At 41.8% G+C, this 20,393-nt stretch overlaps 1 long non-coding RNA gene across 2 annotated transcripts in view; it reads left to right on the top strand.

Moving 5' to 3' along the window:
- LOC120375502 overlaps window positions 1-20,393 on the top strand; it is a 251,891-nt gene that overhangs the window by 147,262 nt on the left and 84,236 nt on the right. For both annotated transcript variants that reach the window (XR_005586586.1, XR_005586587.1), the window contains exon 4: window positions 3,898-3,954. This is a non-coding gene — a long non-coding RNA (uncharacterized LOC120375502). The remainder of the gene's footprint in view (window positions 1-3,897; window positions 3,955-20,393) is intronic.

Raw genomic sequence — 20,393 nt, 5'->3', positions numbered from 1 at the left:
TGTTGGGTAAACTCCCACTTCTGAAAACTTGATACTGTTGACCTTAGCAGGTCTTTTTTTAAAAAGTGTTTGCTAAAAGCTCAGTTCTTTGCTTCTATGCTGCACGTATAGAGTTTTTAAAAGGCTATTCTCCCTACCCCCGCAGCTGAAAATAGGACACGTTTTTGAAGAATAAACTCTGTCTTATCAAGCAATTCTTGTGGTTAGTTCATATGGTCATTTCCAATCCGAATGTAGATGTTTTGAGTATTAACGTATGACTCTAGTTGTTGCTGTGAAATTTATTATTTGTTTTGTTGCCAGAGGTGGGAGGAGATTTTGCTTTTAAAAAAAAAAAAGCTTGGATGCTTGCGTTTTGAAATGATTTAAGAAGTTTACAGGTTTTTGTTTAAAAGCTTACTTAGAAGTTCCATCTACTGAGATTATAAAACACAACTTTTGTAGAGCGGAAAGAACAAACTTTTCCTTGATATGTTGTACTGTCTAAGGGAGAGTTTTCTAAGTATAGGCCAAGTGTTCAAGGAAGAAAATGACTATTAAATGAGAGGTAGAGCCAAATAATTGAGTTTAAAAGGGTATCTTTAGTCTATGGCTATCCTGGACAGATTAGAAATTGTGTTTTCATTTAGTTGCTAGTGCTGATAAACTCTCATTTCAAATGTACTACAGAGAGGAGATTTTTCTTACCAAAACTTAACATTAAATGTAGTAACTGGGGAAAGTATGTACTGCACTGACTATACAAATTCTATTTTGGAAGTGTCTTTTAACTCTTGATATAGTCCAGGAAATAAATGAGGACTATGCATATGCAGAAGTAAAATTACTTTGTTGTAAAGTATTTTTTCTGTTATCTAGTAGTTCTAAGTGGGGAATTGTTTCTCCATGGGGGAAAAAAAAGCATAGCTCAGCAGAAGGAAGGTTATTGATAGATTAGGAATGGCATGTGCTGTTTTTGGGCTAGAAATGCACAAGTCTTACTACTGAGTGATTGTAAATGAAAAATGTAGCTTCATATAGAATAAGTCAGCAGTTTTATTTTCCAGTAACAGGGATGGAGTGTAGAGTGGAAATGATGGGATTATCTGACTTGTTTCTTTTTGTTCTTTCAATTGATTTGCATTGGGGTAACCTGCTACCTGCAGAACAGGAGAGAGGCAAGGATATGTGGGGCCAAACAAAAGGAATGTGAAAATGACCAGACCTGAAGCACTCTGATCCTTTCTCTTTTCGCTGTACTTCACTTTAGCTTCAAGGAAGTGTTTGGCTGGAAGGAGGATAGGAAAACCCATCTAGGTCCGCCCCCTCCTGTGGTTTAGCAAGCTACAGAGGATCATGGAGTCAGTGTGATCTATTGGACTTGGGAGACCTGGATTCTATTGCTGTGTGGCTGGGACAGGTCATTTCTGCCTCTTTGTGTCTCAGTTTCTCTATCTGTAAAATGGGGATAGTGACATTTAGACACTCTTTTTGTAAAGTTCTTTGAGGCCTTTTGATGAAAGGTGTTTTATGCTTGCAGAGCAGAGAGGCTTATGATGCAAACATTCATAACTGGATTTGGATTTCAAAGACTGCTAACTTTGAGGTTCTTCAGCTCCACAGATTTGGCTCAGGTCATTTTAGTGATAGGGATCATTTGCAAAATTCTGATGTAGGCAAAAACAGCCTCTCCTTCCCGTCACCGCTCCCCCTTACAACTTGAGTGAGTTCAGTTCCAAACATTCATGTTGGAGCCATCTCTAGTGCAAGACAGAAATCATCTTTGGATGATTGCAACCCATCTCTAGGTCTAAGATTTAGCAACTGGTAGGGTCATAGTTCTTTTCCATCAATAATGTCTATTAGAATATTGAGTTCATTTCCCCCCAACAAGGGAAACCCCAACACTAGATGACCCCCAATCTGTTTAAAGGGATACTGTCCATTTCCCATTCACCACAGTCCCCCAACGGAAGACCAATCAGCTGTTAACCTGGTCCTCCATTTGGCCTCACATCACCTTTATTTTTATCCCTAAACTTTTCTGTCTCCTGTTTTTCGCACTACAAATGTGTTGGTGCTTTTATTCTGCATATGAACTTAAAGCCTCTGTTTAAAAAATGTGGCCATAATTTCTTTAGTACCCAAACCTTTCCAAGCGCTCACCCATATCCGGCGCTATTTAGAGCCAACAATGTATTCAGTGTATGTCACTCTCTTTCTGTTCGTCTGCTCTCACACTCATGCAATGAATCTTGGATTGCTGAAGAATTTAAATGGGGTAAATGCTATAATGCAGTTCTTCACTCTAATCCCCATCTGTGATCCTGCTCATTCGCCCTCCTTAAAATTTGGGGCAAGTCTTTTGAAACGGACACCCAGAACAATCAGACGTGACTGTTTGATGGAGGAAATAGGAGTAGCAGAAACACTGGATGTTCCATGCTTCCCCAGAGCAGCAGGTTACATTTGCTTTGAGAATGGCCAGCATCCTGGGGTAGATTGGGACGGGATAGAAACACAATGGCCTAAAGTTTCAGAAGTGACTAATGATTGTGAGTGCCCATCCCCAGACACTTTAAAGGGACCGGATTTCAAGAAGGCCAGTGCTCAGCACTTTCTGACAATTGAGACTCTTTTGAAGGGTCCCAGCTTGGGCACCCAAAAAATGAGGCATTGAAAATTACAAGTCACTTTTGAAAACCAGGCCCAACATACCTACATCTCTGGGGAGGTCCCCTTGTACCATTGGTGCTTTTGGAGCAGATCATGGAAAATGTCATACTTTCAGACAATTAGAAACATACGGGAATACAGTGGAGGCTCTCAGTATCTCCAAGCATCTTGGGGGTAGACGGCATAGCTTTGCTTATTCTGTTTAGAGTCCAATACAGTGTAATCTTGAGCAGATGTTGCGAATCGGCTCAGCAAACCTTTCGTGTCAGATTTGCCTACCCTCTTAAAAGGGCTGGGGCAGGAATGCAGTGCCACTTCTCTTATGGCATCTAAAGTAGCATTGCTATGCACAGTCCTTTCTGCAGTATTCGGGCAGGAATGGGGAGTCTTGCCCTGTACTTCTGTCCTTATTCAGAGGACCCTTCTTAAGGCTCCTGAGCCGAGCTGCGGGAAGCATTTTTGTGTTCATTTGTCTTTCCAGCCTCAGTTCTGATTTTGCTTGAGACTGATTATTCTCATCCTCCTTATCAAACCCATGAGTGTGCCCCTTTCTTCCATCACCCTCCCCCAGCACCCCATAGGAATGCAAGGACTGGGAGGTGGGGAAAACTTGAGAACCAGAAGCAGGAGCATCCTTAGAAGGTTATATTGAGCTATTCTGCCACCCATTTACTACAGATCCTAGCATTTCCTCTGAAGGCTGCATCACAAGCTAGAACGTACACAAGCAAAGCTTTTCTACGAAGACTGCTATGCTTATGTTATTGGCTTCCCTCACTGTAGCACATTTATATAATTGGGTTGGTAGACCAGCTTAACCAAAAGAGGAAAGAATTTGTATCCCATGCCCCTCAGTTACTGAAATTAATTCCCCGAGCCAGCGGCATCAGCACCCCAGGACTAGCCAGAGCTCTATGTGCTGCTACCGATCAGAGTAAAGTTTAGCCATCTCAGTTCATCGTGGACTAGCAGGAGCAAGGAGCATTATGGAGCCTTGTCAGAGAGATTCTGTCCACGTTAGGAGACAGAAGGGGACAATATGGGACTAATCTCCCAAGGACAGCTTTGTCTAAGCTGAAGACACTGATTTTCTTCACGATGTTAGAGAGAAGCTGAAAGTATAGTCACATCACTGCTGTCTGGGGTTGGGACATAGGATGGGGCAGTGACCAGAACCAAAATGCAAACTTTCAGTGCTTTATTTGTGTTGTTTTAAGAAAAAAAATCTGTTTATTCTTTCAGGTCGCAGTGGAGATAAAGGCAATTATATTTACAGTATTGTCCACAGACTTCATAAATGTAAGTACCTAGTTCAGAGTTGTATTGTGTTTCAATATGGGGAGAAGTTTTGATTCTACTTACCAAAGGACAATACACCTGAGCATGACAGGTGCCCCAACTCCCATGGACTTTCAATGGGAGTTAGGTGTGTGACCAATTTTAGGAGCTTTTGAAAATCCCACTAGGTTCCTATCTGCATCTTTAGGTGCCTAAAGACCTTTGTAAATCTGGCCCTAAGTCTCACTGACTTTGCATAGATCTTAGGCTCTTAAGTGCCTAAGTCCTTTTTGATAATTGGACTTAAGGTTCCCTAAGTCACTTAGGTGGTTTTCCCGATTTTGCCTAGCCGCTTTAAAATAACAAGTGAAAACAAAATGAACGTAACACACGGTTTTGGCTGCTGTTAATAGCTTCTTCATTCAAAAAGGAGTTTGACAGACGAGTCAATAGCACAACAGTATAAACCAGCTACTGAAAACTAGACCTCCAAAATTCAGGTTCAGATCTGTATCGCCAGAAACTGCAAAGTTCAGGAGTGTTTGGATCCAGGATTATAGTTTGGCCCATTATAGTGGGGAAAAATAGTTGTGAAATTTATTTCTGCTTCCAGATTGGAACTCTGAACCCCCGCAAAGTTCAGGGGTCTGGGGCTTTGGTTTAGCCATTATGGAGGTCGGAAACCACTTCAAAATCTGGGACTAAATTCAATGCTAATGTTGTCCCTCTGCAGCTAAAAATTTGCAGGTATCTGAATCCTGGGACCTTGAGCTGGGCCATATCCCTAGCAGAAAATGTGTGGTGAAATATCCTGCATTGACACATAAAGACTTGAAAGAACAGGTGTCTTTTCTGAACTCCTTCTCTAGTGCTCTCAGGGTTCAGGTGGTTGAATAAATGAGCATTGTGTTCACCAGGCAGCAGGGTTTAGGGTTGTTCTCAAGTGCCTTTGTTTGTGTGTTTGTAAAGCCATCAATGCATCATTCCTTCTGCTTCAGCTGTTTGCGACTCCCATTTTCTCTATTGATTTTACGCAGAAGTAGTGCCCTGGAAGGTGTGACCTGTACCTCTGGCTAATTTATTTCAGTCATGCTTGTAGGATTTGGGGAGGGTGGCGATGGCAGTGGGGAAGGGGACAATGAATTCAAGTTGTGGAATATAAATCCAAGCTCTGAAACCCTCACAGACTTTCCAGTATCTCAAAGTGCCCCCTACCATCCCCAAATCCTGTAGTTTGTATTCTGTAGGGTTTGAGATAAAAAGGGAAATCAAATTCACATAACTAATAAGGCAGATCACTCTGGGATGAACTCTTCTTGGTGACATATGTCAGGGCTAATATCTATTCAAAGTTTGCTAGATTTCAAAACCGTTTTTTAAACTGTCTAGTTTATAGGCTTGAACCAAAAGCCCAGATCTGAACTCCCTAAAGCTTGCTTTAATCTGAGCATCGCTACTTGAACTCATCTGTATTTATTTCATAGGGCGTGGAGGAGTTGGATTTTATTTGGTGCTGAAAATTCACTTTGGCCTAGAGTGGTGGTTGCTGAAAGATATGCAGTTGTTTTTATTGTAATATTGTAATTAGGATTGTTTGTGCAATGGGCACAAATGTTAATCTTCTCTGTCATAGCTTTCTTTTGTTTATAAGCAATGAAATGACATTTGCATTAGATATGTGAGTAACAGCCTATGCTACAAGTCTATAAATAATTATGGGCAGATTCGGTCCCCCTTGCTTACGTTGACTAGTTAGTGACTTTCTCTCTGAATAGTCTTTTGGAAATAATGGCCCTTGCTCTCAGATGTAGTGCTGAATAACACAACTTAGTCCCAGTGAGTTCCCTGAACTTTGCAAAAGAGCAGTGAACTTTTTGGCTCTGATTGAAATCACGTGACATTCATGGCAGTGTCATGATTTCAGCAGGCAACTAGGTGGAACTCAGCAATTTAGACTAAGTTTTGCTTGGAGATTCTGAGTTGATTAGAACCCAGAATGCCAATAGAGGCACCGCGAGTTAAGGAGTCAAAATCAAAGTGTGAGCCCCAGGTGAAGCAAAAGTGCTGCCTATCCTGTAGCGTTAGGGACCAGTCCTGAGAACATTTTCTATCAGGCTTAGACCTTACTGCTGTGAGTTATTCCAGTGATGCCACCCATGGAGTTAAGTTTTCAGTTAGATGCAAATAGTGATCCAGAGTTCAGGGTTGTTTGGATCCAGGGGTGTGTCTGGGCCCACCACAATGCAAAGTTCTGAGCTGGCCCACAGTTGCTGAAAGCTCACTGAAACTTTCAGCAAACCCGGTGTGGGGATTAGGTTTGTAATACAAGATAAATCCCGGTGACCATGACTTGGTTTTGGGGTCCAGTGAACCCATTTCACACAGTCACAAATACTTTGTTGCAAACATCTCTCACGGTAAACTATCCTGCACATTTGTAAAGACCCTTTTGCTGTAAGACTGACACCTGAGTGGGAAGCATGTATTTTTGGGGAGAATTTTGAAGGCAAAGATGGACATTTGATGCAAGGTTAAGATGGCTGTTCCCAGCATATGGGGACAAACCCAGACACTTAGAGTAGGACATGTCTCCCTGTAGTTCTCTGCCTGCCTTGCGGCAAACATGACATACAGATACAAACTCTGTCAACACATGTAAGTTGTGAGTCATATCACTAAGTGGCTAGGACCATGCATCCAAGTGGATAGGCTCCCAGTATCTCAGCATTTGTGTTTCAGGTTCCCCTCTCCCCCCCATGGTGACTGTTAAGGACCTAGTTAAACTTGGTCTTCTCATGGTATTCATCCAGGAGCAGAGAGAGAGAGAGAGGGAGGAAGGGAGGGAGAGAGTGTGACCCTTAAAAGAAAGGGTCTTTTGGTTCATAAATGACTCCTTGAGTCACTACAAAGCCCATGAGAAAGATAAACACACATACTTTACATGAAAAATACTAAAGCCCACGCCTGTCACTTTGTACAGCATCTTGGGGCCGGATTCTTCTCTCTCTTGCACCAGTTCTAGATGGTTTATTTCTCTCTTCACTGGAGTTGCTCCTTGTTTACACTAGTATAACTGAGAGCAAATTCATATTCACATTTTTCACTTAAAACCATTGGAGAAGAGCTGCCCGAGGTTTTTCTCTCCATCAAAATACCAATGCAAACTTTTATGGAAATTTTAAAAAATATAAAACATTGCGGAGTGGGGGAATAGGAGGAACTTTGGGGAAAATTTCATTTTAAAAACCATTCCCAATTTTATTCTCCCTCTCAAAATCTGAAATTTCATTGAGAAAACATCAGAATTGAGAAAATTTTGACCAGTTTTAATTTTTATTATTATTATTGTTCAGCACTCCAGAGCGTGCTAAGCCTTTTGCAGAAACAAACTAAGGCTGCCTTTTCCACAGATTACACAATCTTAACTCACGTATGATGCAACTAAAAGGGTCAAAAACAAGCACCAGAGGGGCAAAGGGAGAGGAAAGACGGCACCATAATAATGCGATCATGTGGTTACACAAAACAGTGTGTACAAATGGCTTCACTAAGGGCTTAATCCAGTGTTCACTGAAGTCAAGGGAAAGAGTCCCAGTGACTTCAATGGGAGCTAGAACAGGCCACAAATTAGGACTTTTCTCTTTAATCAGTTATAACTGAAAGACTTGATCTTGGCAATCCATATAGGGCAGTAAAGGCCCCTACACATGAGAGATTACTATTAATGTATTTATTTGGGTTGCAGTTACACCCAGTACAGACACCAACTGGGGATCAGGATTCCATTGTGCTAAACACAGAACACACACTTAACAAAAAGGAGGTGCCTTTCCAAGGAGCATACACAGCTTTCATTTGTTGTTGCCTCAATCTAAGCCATATGATAATACTGTCTAACTCTTATATAGCACTTTTCATTAGTAGTTCTCAATGCACTTTATAAAGGGAAATAAGTAGATGCAGAAACTGAGGTACAGAGCAGGGACGTGACTTGCCCAGGGTCACTTAGCAGGCTAGTGACCGGGCTGGGAATCGTCTCCTGAGTACATTGTGGTTCTTGCTCCACTGGGTTCTACATGTGTGGTGCATCCAATTATTATTGTGATGGGTGTCATACAAATGTGTATAATTATGAAATATTCTCATTTGCAGCATTTATTTGACTGTTTTTGTTTTTGGTGTGTGTGCTTTTTATGCCTCTTGGTAATTCTTACGTACCATTCTCTTTGCAAAACCCAGGCCTAGGCCAAACGTTGTGAAATGCATCTGGTTTTACTGTACAGCATGGACTGTAATAGAATATGATCATTCCCCATTGCGAACAAGTTGTGCTGCTTCTGGGGATGAGCTTCTGACAGCCTCATTAAGGCCTTTCACTGCTACTACAACAGCTGTGATTCTTGATTTTAGTTACCATTGGTGTCAGCAATGGCAGTGTACACAGTGCAGCAATCTCTCATTTGGTTGTGCTCTCTCCCTTTCCTCACCATAGGCATAACACAATGCTTGTAATGAACCCGTGGATTACATTAGCCTGAATCACAGATTATATAAAAGAGGTTGGGGGCGGAAGGCTGGAGCCTAATGATGACTATGTTTACATACCCCAGCGTTGGTTGAGGTCTCAGTGTGCCGGGTGCTGTACATACAGATATAAGAGAGAGTCCCTGCCTTGAAAAACTCAAAAACTAAATAGACAAGACAGTCAAAGAATGGAAGAGAGGAAATATTATTATTCCCATTTTGCAGAGGGGGAAGGCGGCACAGAGATTAAGTGAGTTGCCCATGTCATATAGGAAGTCTGTGGCAGAGTCAAGAATCTCCTGAGTTCTAGTCCAGTGCATTGTCCACAAGAACAGCCTTTCTCTCAACATACCCTGATCCAGCATAAAGTCAGGCTCCGCTGCAGAGGAGCTTGCTAACCCATTTTATTGAACTCATTAATTCTGTATATATGATTATACGTCTTCTTTCTGAGCAAATGGTGAATAGATCACAGTAAACCCTGCGAAGGTTTTGTGGGTCACTGTGCTGCTGGAGTTGTCCTCTTCTGAATGGGACATAAAACCAAGGTCCTTTGTATTCATTATCGTTAAAAATCTTACAGCAGTTTTCATAAATGAATGGCTGTTAACTACAGTGTCTGAGTCAGATTCCAGTTTGGCTATTTACTCTCTGCCTGCCTCAATTTCACCCATGTTTTCAGCTGAAAATGGCATTTCCCACTTCCTATCCTAAACTGATATCCATGTATCAAATTGTAATCTTGATGTAGCCTCATTTCAGTAGCGGGGGAAGTGATTCCTAAATAGTATGCCTTCACTAATCAAGCACTAGGAGTCTTAGAAATACCACATATAGATAATGCGTGTAAAGCGTGTTGGGACCTTTTGGGATGAAAGGCACTATAATAATGCAAATGATTATCATTTAATATTTTATAAACCTGAAACTTCAACTGATTTTCTAGTGTAAATTACTTCCCTATACTAAATGTCCCAAAGAATCTAAGTCTATAAGATAGATGCTTTGCAAAATTATTTCTTTTACATGAGAAAGTGTGTCATATGCTTCACAGATGTACAAATCCCATATGTCTGTTTTGTAAGGTTGGTTATGAAATGCATTAATTTATGACTCGGAGTTAGTGGGGAATTGGACTGCCCACAGAATAGGAGGGGTAGCCATGTTAGTCTGGATCTGTAAAAGCAGCAAAGAGTCCTGTGGCACCTTATAGACTAACAGACGTATTGGAGCATGAGCTTTCGTGGGTGAATACCCACTTCGTCAGATGCATGACGGACAGGGTGGATCTCACTATTCATTTGTGTTTGGTTTCAGCCAATATGTTAAAGATCATTTGCTAGATCCTCTACTGGCGTAAATAAGTGGAGCTCCATTGACGTCAGTGACTTACACCAGTTCAGGATCTGGCCCAATAAGCTAGCCAATCAAACATTAGACATTAGGATTTTTTTGAAATAATATATTATTTAATCAAAGATTGTACAAGGTTTAAAGCTTCTTTTGAGTGTCAGAACTGTAGATGTTTTGACAATACAGCCCCTTCGATATATTGTATTATTTCAGTTTGGATAAATTATATTAAATCATTGCCACTTAATTGGAGAAAATTTTTGAAAACGTGACTTCAGAAGGCTCAAACTCCCACCCCTCCCCCTCAAAAGTAAGAACTCAGATTTATGATGGTTAACATTTTATGATTTTTAAGCTAATCTCTTGATTTCTAGGGGCCTGACTCATAATTTTTGAAATGCTATGAGTTTGGCAAGGCTGAAAGGCCATATGGTAAGATTATGGCAGAGCTGGGAATTAAATGCTGATCTTCAGAGTAGCCAGCACAGTGCCTCAACTCCATGACCGTCCTTCCTTGCTGCTTACATGAATAAAGTTGCTCACATATGTAAGTTGTCTATAGGGTCATGTCCATGGTTTAGAATTGAGTTACATCATAGGGAGAAGCTGCGGGGCTACTGCCAGAGATTCCACAGTCCACTAGGGACTTCACTATTGCTATTGATTTTTACATGGATGGTGCCCAGCTACTTCGGTGATGAGCAACAAAATAAAATCTTAAGATAGATAGAGGTTGGCGCTCGGGACTAGGAAACACTCAGGACACCTGGGTTTTATGTCCAGCACTGCCACTGACTTGCTCTGTGTGCTTGAGGGGCAAGACATTTAATAGCTATGTGTCTCTCATTTTCCTCGTCTGTCAAATGGGAATGGTACTTCCAACAGGCCAACAAAGTATCTTTATATTGATGCTTTTACATGCTAGGTAGAAGCAGGAGAACTAACGTATACAAGAGAAAAGGAAAAAGTAGGTTAGCCTGTCTGGGCTTGTCAGACTTATACTGTGTCAGCAAACTCAGTGAGACAAGAAAGCGGAGGGAAATAGATCAAAAGAATGCGTTAAAATGAAAGGTGCACCGACGAAGTTACATTTACAAAGCAGCAAGTGGGGAGCTGCACAAAGAGATCCGGCTAACAAGCAGCCTGATTTTTGGTGCCTAGCTCCAACAGTTCGGCTGTTCCAGTGTGTGCGGGAATGTTCCCCGTCATTACGCATACCACGCTTAGCTGATTAGGGCACCTTCTCCACCCCAGGGGAATTCCTGCAGGTAGTGCTTTGTCCTGTGATTACAATCAGATCTCACCAGCTAAGCAAGGTGGCATTGGCTTAACAGGTGGACAAGGGGTCCTCCAGGAGATGAACAGCTTCAGAAAGTAGCACTGTCCTCTGTGAGTCGGTTTGGATCTGGGGCCCTGAACTGATGCGTGGAGGAGTATAGGTATTGCAAGAGCTACATTTCAGCTCAGGTTATTACATTCTGCTTCCTTAGAGACCCCCTTCAATTTAAGTTGGCTATAGGACTATTCTTTACTTCCTGCACCAGGCTGTTACGCAGTGTTGCTGAGTGATGTTCAACAGCTGCTGGGCATTGCAGTGATGGTTGCATTTCCATGGGGTGTATACTACCTCTGTCTGTTCCTTGGCTACCTCACAGAGATGTGGAGATGGTTAATTACTGTGTAAGAGGGGGAGATCCTGCTGAGAATGGGGCCAAAGCCCCATGCAGAGTAGTAGTAGTTAGAAAAAAGGCATCCAGAGGACTCCATTAGAACAAAGTTTCAGGTTTAGTGGGGTACACCTGTTAATTCCCTAGAATGGTGACTGCATGCCACTCGGTACCATTCCTCTCATTTTACAGATGGGGAAAACTGAGGTACAAAGGGGTGACTTGTCTTCAGTCACATAGTCAGTGACAGTTGGGAATGGAAGCCAATCACCATGACTCCCCATCCCCTTTGCATCTGAAGAAGTGGGGTTTTTACCCACGAAAGCTTATGCCCAAATAAATCTGTTAGTTTTTAAGGGGCCACCGGACTCCTCGTTGTTTTCGTCCCCTTTTCTAACTACAGTATTAGACATGCTGCTTCCTTAATCAGAGACGGTATAGTCCACATCAGGGCTACTAAGTCCCTGCTACACGACTAATATAGTTTTAACGTGTAATGTAGATCCCTACTTCTTTAGCCACATAGCCTCTTTGGTTTATTTTTTTTTTCTTGTTTCTTTTCTAACCACTCCCATAAAACATGTTGATGTTTCCATGACTCAGTGACAAATGGCTCCAAGGTTGCAAGTGTTCTGGCAATTTTCGCTGGCTAGCTACAACACTTATTTCAGGGGAGTCACTGTAGCGTGCGAGCACGCAATATGGATCACGAATAATAGCAGTTAATGCTTCTGACCCTTTTAGGTACCTTTTGACTGTTTTATTCAGGCCAGGACCTGTCTGTTACTGTGTTTGTGCAGTATCAAGCACACTGGGGCCCCTTTCTTGGGCAGTCCCTAGGCACTACCATAATAGATATGATCAATAATAATATTAGATCATCAGGTGTGGGCTCCTCAAGCTTTTATTTGGCGGGGGAGGGAGCAGAAAAAATCACTTTCACTCATTCACCTCTTGTCCGAGCTTTCTACAGCCAAGCACCCAAAGGTTTTTATTTCCACTGCGCCACTGGCTTGGGGCACTCATAGGCTGATTCACCACAGGCTGGGATGTTGTGTCATCATCTGCAGCTGTGCAAATTGGGAGTGAAATGCTACTGAATCGTAACGGGATCTTTTGCCCAAGTGTAAGTGATGACACTGGAACGGAGAATCAGGCCCTATGGATTCACTACGGTCTAAAGTGTAGGTCTTGTTAATCTTCTGCTACAGTATATCTGAGTATGTTCCCTTGGAAAAGATCAGGGTATAGTTATCCTTGCTTTTCTGCCTGTTCCTTGCACAGATATAGCAGTGTGGTATGTCCTCTACCTTGTCTGTGCTTGGAATTAACTCACCAGAAGTTTTGAGTTATGAACCATCAATGTTATTATGATGGTTACTTGTATTTATTTGTATTGCGATTGCACCTAGGAGCCCGTGGCCTAACCCAAGAATCCCATTGTGATAACACAGAACAAAAAGAGGGTCTTTGCCTCAAAGAGTTTACAATCCATGCTTTACATTGCTACAAAACCTTTTCTCCAAGGATCTCAGCTATCAAATATCACATCAGTGGGGCAGGTACATGGCCTCATTTTACAGATAAAGCAGGAGACATTGAAGGATTTGCTCATGAAACACAGTGGAGCTGATATTAGAAACCAGGAGTCTGGACTCCCAGTTCGTTTTTTTAGCCATTATAAATAGCAGCTTTAGAACAGGAAACTTCAGAAGAAGATTATTACTAAGGATTATCATAACAAATGGCTATAGGATGATAAAGATGATGTGACACTTAACACAAAATGGGCTGTTAAAGGGCAGCTAGTAACTCAGGTTTCAGAAATAAGTGCAAATATTATACGTATTGGAGAAGATAATAATTTGGCTTGTAACTCAGTAGTTATTAGTCCATAGTACCTACTGCATAAGGGAAAAATGGAGTTAAAATGCGAAACACTCCCTGCATCTTTTCTATGATTATATCCATTAAAATATTTGTAATTGGTTGAATGTTAGTGTTGCCATAAAATGGATGAAATCTTGAGGGATTACTGTCTTCCGTTCATTTTTGTGGTTCTCTTATTGTACTGTATGTGTTCCTCCTCCGTTCTGTTTTGTATGTTACACCATCACCACTTGAACAGTCTAGTTAGAGTTTGGCTTAAAAGACCTCTGTCTCCCATGTAAACCAATTAGCAGCTACTTTCCATTTTACCAGTGGTGCCGAAACTGTAGGGAAGTCTGGCCTCTAGCCAATTCATTAAAGACTCCGGGATAATAGTTTACTGTCTAATGAACAGTCTGGCTTTAAGCTTCTCTATTCAGCTATGATGGTGCTTCTGAAGTTGACAGGTATTTATAAGGCAACGAGGAAAGGTGATTTGTTGGACGTTAGCTTCATCGACTGGCCCAAAGAACCTTCTGTTCATTCACATCTATGCTCCTAAGGCAGAATAGGCAAAAGCAAATGTCAAGAGGAAAAATTAAGTTTATTCTCTCAGATTTGCTTTAAAATTTGCAATCAATCAGTGCTGGGTGTACAGTTTTCTTTGTTACCTGCGAGTCTTGGCCTGCCCAGTATTAAATATATAATATATTTGTTACGCATTGCAGTAGCTGAAATTAGGGGCCTTATTGTTCCAGGCTTTTTAAACATGCATAGGAAGAGTCAATCCCAGCCCGAAGAGCTTATAGTGTAGCTAGACAAGACAGACCAAGGGTGTGAGAAAGATTTAGTACCCCCATTTTACCGAGAGGACCTGAGCCACAGAGAGATCTAGTGACTTGCCCAAGGTCACACACAGGGTCTGTGGCAGTTAGTAATTGAACCCAGATCTCCTGAGTCCCAATCCAGTGCCTTAAACACAAGACCATCTTAACTCTTTGTCACTGGGTCTTTTGTAAGTATAACAAGAGATGTAATTTGTACAGAATGCATTATTGGACAACAGAACCTCTTCATGTATTTGCTATGGTCTATGGTACTAACAGAAAAGAAAAAAATATGCTCAGTTTTTTTGGTGGTTTGCATTTCACACATTAATAAATTCAGCCTCACGGGTATGTTGTGAAGTATTTATTATTGCTTGTTTTTAAATGGGGGAAATTGAGGCAGAGAGTGGGTGACTTGACCAGTGTCACCTGGGACACTAATGATAGATCTTGAATTTGAACCCATGACCTGACCTAAATCCCAGTTAGCTGCCAGATGACTTTCCTCTCAGCTGGAGTAACATTTTTATTACCCAATTTATTAATTACTTTATCCTTGTGCCCCTTTAATAGTGAGTGCAAGACTGCCCATTTTTCCTGGCATTGGACCACAAGGAGGTCAAAAGTCTTGTAATGAAGGAGGGCTACAGTACAGAAACAGGTACTGCCAATGCCCCAGACCATTTTTTTAATAAATTGTGACATTTACTTTAGCTTTAAATTACTTGATACTGAAGCCACTGTCTGGAACTGCAGGTCAGACGTTGCATGCTCCACTCGCCTGCTGCCCAAGGAAATAAAGTGAAGCCAAGAGGGACTTTCACTTATCTTAGGCCATATTATTAGGGGATGACTCGCATCTTCCAGCACTAAGCCGAGATGGGTTCAAGTCACTTAATTTTGGATCTGAATCTGCATTGTAAATTTATTTTTGTGGCTTAAAAAAAATACAATTATCGAAAACAAATTTCCAGTGAAAATTTCCTACCTGCTGGTGTCTGTGTGAGCCTCTAGGAGGAGGGGAAGACAGGATTGTTCTGCGTTTGTACAGCACCTAACACAATGGGAGGTGGGGCTCTGGGTCTGTGATTAAGGTTCCTAGGTGCTACCATAATACAAATAGTGAATAATAATAATAATTAGTAGTGACCCCAATGTGGGGGTGGAATACAGGACTCCCTATGCCTAGAGCAGGAGCATTTACACACACAGAGTCACCCTTGATAACTGGTGTTCCCATGCCTGTTGGTTTGGTAGATGTCAGATCCGAGTTATTCTCTTATATCTCCCTTTAGAAACTCATACTGCAAGAGGAACAATCTTACTTCCTAAGGTTATCTGTATTGGTTCAGTTGGTTGCCTTCCTCTTTGCCCTGGTCCCCCAGGCTCCTGATTGTGTCTGGGCACAGAGAGGAGAACCAGGTATTTGGCTGTTTCTCCTGTTTTCTTTTCACCCTGTATTCCCCTCCTCTGCCCACAAGGAGTGTAAGCACACCCCACCCTTACTGCTAGCGAGTGACTAGTAGAGGAGTATAACTTTGCCCATTGCAACAGAGAGAATCAAAGTTTGGAGGAGTTCGCTGCTACCGTCTCTCTCTCCACGTTGTTTGTATCTGCAGATTGGAAGATGCTGCTTTCTGAGGGTGGGAGTTTTGGGACAGTGTCTGACTTCTCCAGCTCCCAGAGAACCAGCAGAGAGGGCAGCGATGTGGCAGAGTGGGCCATAAAATGGATATCAATATTTCCCACTGTAGAAAGAAGAGACTGCACCTGAAACAAAAAACTTTCACATTGGTGAAGTTAAGTGTCTGAAATTGCTGGAAGCTGGGTTGAGCACATTGTTAGGAGAGGACTGAAGACAAGCGTGCACCCTGCTATGACTTGGCTGAGTGATATTTAAAATGTTTGCCTTTTAAGCAGAGGAGCACATAGAAGCATCTCTTAAAAATGAAGGACCCAAACCAAATCACTTTTGCCAGTCTACGCGTATTCTCTAACAGGTGGCTGGTCAAAACAAATCAGTCAGGTCCAAAAAGTGGCCTTTGGAGGATCAACCATTTCTTGTCTTCTCTTCCCGGTCTCTCCGTCACTCGGTTGCACGCTCAGTTTTCATTCCTTTTTATCTGAAAGCTATAAAAGCCAAGGAGGGAATGGAACCATTTAGAGGTTTCAAAGCCCAGGAGTTATGGGATGAAACTGAGCAAAAGCAAAATTAAAATGAAGAATAATACTAGATCTTTTACATAGTGCTTTTTATCAGTAGATCTCAAGGCACTTTACAAATGAGGTGAGTATCATAAAACCCATTTTACAGATGGGGAAACTGAGGCATAAAGCAGGGAAGTGACTTGCCAAGATTACCAAGCAAATCTGGGGCAGAGTCAGGAATTGAGCACAGATCTCCTGAATTTTAGTCCAGTGCCATAGCTGCTGGGCCACACTGCTTCCTCCATAGCAGGAAATGTTTCTTAAAGAGGGAGATCCATTAGACTGCAGAATTTTCTCCCATAAGAATGTGGGGACAACCTTATCGTGTGAGTCACTGAAAAGCATACTGGAGGATCTCCTCTTGTAAGGCAACTGAGCCCCTATCTATAGCCCATTGAAGTCCAAATTCTTTCCATTGATTTCCATGGGCTTTGGGTCGGACCCTGATTTAACTCTGGTTAGGAATGGACCAGAGAACCCCTGGTTTGCTGTTGTCTGCTTCTCACTCCTGTGATTCTGTGGTACGCATTACATTTAACTGAGGACAAGTTTAGCTGTTATAGTTCCAGATGCAAAACACCCAAACAACTTTTATTTTAGATGAAGGAAAAGGGCAACAACAAAGAGTTCACAAGTGCAGTTTTCACGAATGGGGGAGCACAGCCTTGAATGTCTTCTACTGTACAGCTGTGTACAAAATGGCTGCTGAACTCTCCCATCCAGGAGAGTTCTTGGAAATTTAAAGACGCATTTCCCAGAAAACAAAAGGCTGCAGCCTCAGAATATGTGCACCAAGGTAGCCCTGTGGACTTAGCGCAGCTCCACACTTCTCAGCGTTTCTATTGCATTGGACAGCCACCAGGAATTGAACAATTTATAAAAACGGGACCATCCATCTATCAGATCTTGTCATGGCATTGCTGGTCAGCATTTTGCCTTTAGGCTGTTACAGTTTACCAGAACTTGTCCCATATTGCCATTTGATCCTGGGAGAAAGGGAAAAATCTGGTCAATAAGGTTCTCATTAACCAAAAAAGCTGCAACATGCTGGAGTCATTAGTACTTTGTTGATTGAGTTAACCATGCAAGGCAGACTGCAATTGATCATCTGCATCCTCACTAAGTGTGCCTCAGTTAAGGGGAGTTTGTTATAAAACAGTTTGGATGACATTAAGAACCCTGGATTTAGCCAAGATCATCAGTTTCAAAACTGCCATTTGGCTTTAAACTTAAAATAAAAATTGTATTCATGCTAGAGATGGGACCAGGGTGCAAAGCTGAGAGTTGATTGTGCCCCTAATGTTAGATCTGAAGGTCTTGTTTTGTCTCACTGTGGAAATACAGACCAGTGCTGAAATCTGAATCCAAGTCTAAACATTTTTAACATTTGGAGGTCTTCGGATACAAGGTATTGCCTACTTTATTTAAAGATAATAAGCAAAAGTAAATACAAACCAACAACCGGGTTCAGTTTAATGTTACTGATAACATAGACAATATGTTCACAAGTTACATATATGGTATAATTTCTGGTGCCAAAAAAACAGGTGAACAGGAGTTGCTGAATAGTTGTACCTTGGAAATACATCATGGTCACTTCAAACATTGTGTCTTTAACTTTTGAAATGCTGAAGATCACATCTTGAGGGAATTTGTTAAAGCCTTTGAAGTATTTTTATGTTATACCCCTATGGGAGAAGACAGTACAGATCAAGAAAGCACCGAGTAGATTTATTCTCAGAAAATACATTCAAATTATCCAGATATATGGGGCCCAGTGTCTCTCAGAAACCTTCCCAAGAAATGGAGTTACAGATTTTTAAAATGAGCTAGTGTGCCATACTTTTGCCTTTTCAGATGTAATGCAGTACATACTGTGTGGTAAATTGGAGGGCATTCAGAGAAAAGAACCAAAAATAAGGGGTGGTAGGAAAAATTAAAAGCACTGCAAATGTATGGCTTTGTGATGCACTGAGTACTGCAAGTCAATGGACGTTTCCTGAGCAAATCATTCAGCTTCAAAATTCCTGGCCTTGTCTACACCTAGGGATTTTTTTTAAAGTAGACATTTAGGCCTAGATCTTCAACTTGCCATAGCACCCTTAAAGCCAATGAAGAAGTTGACAGGTTACATCAGATGATGATCTGGCCCTTAGCCTTTTTTTAACTGGTAGTAGCAGCAATGCAGCTCTAGTTTAGACAGGCAACCCGTGTCTTTAGCCCCAAGATGTCTAGACCTTCTCTGAGCAAGGTTGGAATACATGATGGTTAAAATCCAGAAGGCTACCTGGCATTTTGTCTACACGAGTGCCTCCACTATTGCTAATATCTGTGGACCTACAACAATGGTAGCAAGTAGAGCCATTTGAAACATTTAAAAGTTTATACATTTCACAATATTTTCTATCTAAATCTTGATAGAAGAATTATAAAAAATTTCCGTGTGTGTGTGTTTTTAACTAGCTCAAGTAGCAACAGTGGGAAATTTAAGGAAAAAAAGTCTAGCATAGGCATATCCTTGTTAGGGGACGTAACGATGTGTGTGTATTGGAAGATTGCAAATGTAATTCTCTGGTGAGTGTGTGTCTTATAATGTCCCCCTCTGTGTCACTTCCGTTGAAGGACAGGGGTTTGGTACAGTCCCAGTTAGAGAGTCTGGCTCTTTTGTTCAAGTTGTAGCAGTTAATGCTTTCAGCTTTGGAGATCCCAAGTTCCATCCCGGGTGTGTTGGCCAAGATGGCAGCCATCAGACAAACTGCAAGGAGGGGGAAGGAATTGTTTAGCGTCATTCGAGGGGACAGGATTCGGGTGAAACTGAGCAATTGAAAAATATAGGTTTACTCTTTGGAAATGTCTCCTAAGAATGAAGTTTGTGCGGCTGTGGAATAATCTCAGAAAGGAAGTGACAGACTCTCCATTGCTTAGGACATGGTACTTTTCACAAAAGTATGGCCGTTAACTGAAATGTCCTGGCCAAATTCCAAAGAACAAATTAAATTCTGGTTTCAGCTGAATAAGGAATTCTTCACTCACTGTCCTAAAGTATGGTACAGCCTTGCTCTGTGGTGTTCAAAGGCTGCCTGGCACCCCAAAAGCAGCTGCATTTCAGAGATGTGTGAAGCAGTCAAGGGAATACGAATCAAGTAAAGAGATTAGGATGTGGTACCCTTTCAGTGGAAGTCACTATGTGTGTCAGTTATTGTTAGTGGTTTTAGTGTTCCTACTGGACTGAGAGATTCTACTGACTGAATATGTCCCCATCACAACTAGCACTAATTTGCAGTCTTATTGCCTGTTGCAGCAAAGAGGCCAGATACTGAATGGGACTCTGGCAACTGAGTTCTCCTCTCACCCTTCTGTGCAGTCCCTCCTCGTCGGGCTTGGGACACACTGCCGTACCAGGGCCCAAACTGTTCCTTTTCTGTGGATAAACACATGAAAAAAGCTGCACAATAATAAGACCGATGAGTAAAGCTCAGCCCCTCCCAGCTGAATATTCGAAAGAGGCTTGGATTTTTTGGTGAGACAAACAGAGCCAGACAGGAATACTGAACATAGACTGGGGATGCCAAGGGAATCGTTTCCATAGAAACAAAAACATGGAGGGTTTCAGGGCTCTCCCAGCTCTGCCATACAAACTCATCTGATTATCTTAATTGTCAATATAATGGATTGAAAAGATGTGGGTGATTAGTGAAATGTGATCCGAATTTGCTGCAGGTGTAAAAAGCATTGCACTAAAATCTCTCTCTCATATGGGCTCTAAATGTCTCATACTCTGTGCATAATAGACCTGAGTCTGATCTCATGCTGGTGTAAATCAGGATTAACGCCATAGTAATCAGTGGAGTTTCATCGGTATACAATGGGGAGAGACTCCGTCCTAGTTTCTTTCATTGACATGCAGAAAGCAAGATCCTCGTCGACGACTTTGCATCCGTCGCTCACCCATGTGGGCTGATACATATATGCATGCATGCCTACGTACATAACTTTTTGCTTGTAATTCAAC

The sequence above is a fragment of the Mauremys reevesii genome, linkage group 12, assembly GCF_016161935.1.
Source record: "Mauremys reevesii isolate NIE-2019 linkage group 12, ASM1616193v1, whole genome shotgun sequence".
Classification (NCBI taxonomy): Eukaryota; Metazoa; Chordata; order Testudines; family Geoemydidae; genus Mauremys; species Mauremys reevesii.
This window is presented reverse-complemented; position numbering and strand designations above follow the sequence as displayed.